General features: G+C 60.5%; 1 protein-coding gene across 1 annotated transcript in view; it reads right to left on the reverse strand.

Annotated features, from left to right (window-relative positions):
- Positions 1-2,342, reverse strand: part of SOGA1 (suppressor of glucose, autophagy associated 1) — a 44,284-nt gene that overhangs the window by 27,580 nt on the left and 14,362 nt on the right. The window lies entirely within an intron of this gene.

The following is a 2,342-nucleotide window of genomic DNA, read 5'->3' on the forward strand; positions in this document are numbered from 1 at the left end:
CCGTGCGGACTCCTCCTTGGCAAAATGCAGCTGGCACTTCAGGTCCGCGCTGTCCTCCTGGGGACCAAGAAGGCATGGGCGTTAGAAAAGCACTTGCAGGGGCCGTGGTGGCTCTGAGCGAGCCCTGGGGGCATGCTGCGCTCCCCCTCCCCCCCCCCGGTGATCCCAGGGATGTTGAAGTCACCGCTCATGGTGGGGGAAAAACTTTGATATCCATCCTGGAGGCTTTCAGGGAGAGCCCAGACACAGGGCAGGATGCCTGGGCGAGGAGACCCTTGGCTCTGGCCCCAGGGAGGACATCGAGCCACCACTGGGGATATGGGGACCAAGCACAGCCCTGCCACAGCCCGATCCACTGTGGGGAGGAGGGGGAGGGAAAGCTGTCAGACTCTAGAGCAAAGTAAAAGCCACCAACAAGGTTTCCTCCTGAAAGCTGGCAAGCACTGAAACAACCGGCGCTGCTGCTGCTGCTGCAACCCCCCTGCGCCAGGGCTCTGCTCCTCCTGCTCAGCCCCAAACGCTCCATCATGGGGCGGAGAAGCAGTGGTTTCAGCTGGAAACCTCCCAAAGTCCCAGCCCTTGCCCAAAACTTGTCCTTGCTGCTGTCACCTTCCCAGGGGACAGAAAACCCGGGCAAACCCCCTGCTTCAGCTCACTGGTCCCTTTCCCAGCCCCTTTGCTTCTTGGGACCGTTTCTCCACGTGTTTGTTTTTTTTTTTTTAAATTTAGCAGTTAGGATCTTGGCTATTTGCCCAGGCAGACCGTTACTCTGCTTTGGAAAGCTTTTTGGATGGAGGACCAGGATTTCCTGACGTCCAGCTCGTGGCTTCCCGTGCCGTGGGGTCACTCGAGTGCTCCGAGCCCCAGTGTGGTGCCTGCCAGAAGGGGACCTGCTGGGCTGTGACCCTTGCCCCGCGGCACCCGCTGGAGCCCTGGGTGGATTCTGGAGGTGGCCAAGCCCTTTGGCTGGGTGGCTGCTGGCCCCAGCAGCCCTCTGTCAGGGTGAACTCATCCCCTTTCCTATTCCCTTGGCTGGCAGAAACAAGCTATCCCCCTCTTTCTAATACTGAGGCCAGGGATGATGAGGGAGTTTCCAGGGGTTTGGGGTGCCATTTTATTCCCCAAACGCCCTGCCGTGACCACAGGAACCACCCTGCTGCTCTTCCGCACTCGTGCACGGGGATGTGGCCTCACTAAGGCGCATTAAAGCTGTGCCCCCCCCAATTAGCTGCGGAGATTAGGGGAGGGCCGGTGCAGCCGCTCTCCCCGCCAGGGCAGACATGACCTCAGTTCCTGTTTTTCCAGAAAAAAAAAGCAGCAGGCTAGCATGTCCCTCTGCCCCTGGGCATCGCTGGTCCCTCTGCCCCAGGGCATTTCTGGAGGCACATGCACGTCCCCAAGACCACCTTGAGCGCCCCTGGGATCCAGGGCAGACCTCAGTGTTGAGTCTGTCCCCCCCCAGCTCCATTTTCGATGAGCGCCAACACTCGCTCAGTGCAGCCGGGCAGGAAAGGGGCCCAGGAAGCCACGGATGAGTCACGAGCATCTGAGCCTGCGGGGCCACGGCTGTGCGCGAGAAGGAGCGCCGGCAGGGGCCGCGTCCAGGGGCATTTGCACCCAAGGAAGCTCAGGATTTGCTTTCCAGCTCCTTTCCTGGAGCATTGGTCCCACTGCAGAGCTGGGGCCACATCCAGCCCCGCGTCCCCAGGCTGAGGGGTCTCAGCTCCGTGGGATGTGGGAAGCAGAGTGGGGGTTACTGCAGCCCAGGGCTGGGGTTTGTTTCCTGCCCCGGGCAGAGGCAGAGGAGGGGCTGTATTGCAGCCTTGGGAAGGGGGGTGATGGAGGGGCTCGGGGCAGCCCCCTTGGCTCAGGGCACAGCCCGGGGTAGGTGCAAAGCCGTGCTCTACTCTTTGGGGAAATGAGGGGCAGGACTCTGGGACCATCAGCTGGCCTGAATGGAGTTAAAGGGAGATGATAAATAAAAGACCGAAGGAGAAAGTCTTTGAGGGCCTGGGGAAGCCTGTCGCTCGGCTGCAGAGTGGGCTGTGCCAACAATGGCACAGGTCACCCAGAAACCCTCGGGGGCTCGGGGACCCCGCTGCTCTCAGCAGCGTGTGGCAGGAGTGTCTCGGCAGGGTCTCCCTCCCTTGCCCCAGCTTTGGGGGAGCAGATCTACTCCCCACAATAAACCTTTCAGGTCTTTTGCCTTTGCAAGAGGATTTTTCCAGCATTAAAACACTTGCATGCCTATTCCCGCAACAGCAGCTCTGCCCCTCCGAGCCCCGGTAACAGCATTAGCGACTCACAGCAGCTCAGCCCAACAGCAAGTGGCAGCTGAAGTC

This window comes from Egretta garzetta, unplaced genomic scaffold (assembly GCF_000687185.1).
Source record: "Egretta garzetta isolate BGI_Z169 unplaced genomic scaffold, ASM68718v1 scaffold24, whole genome shotgun sequence".
NCBI lineage: Eukaryota > Metazoa > Chordata > Aves > Pelecaniformes > Ardeidae > Egretta > Egretta garzetta.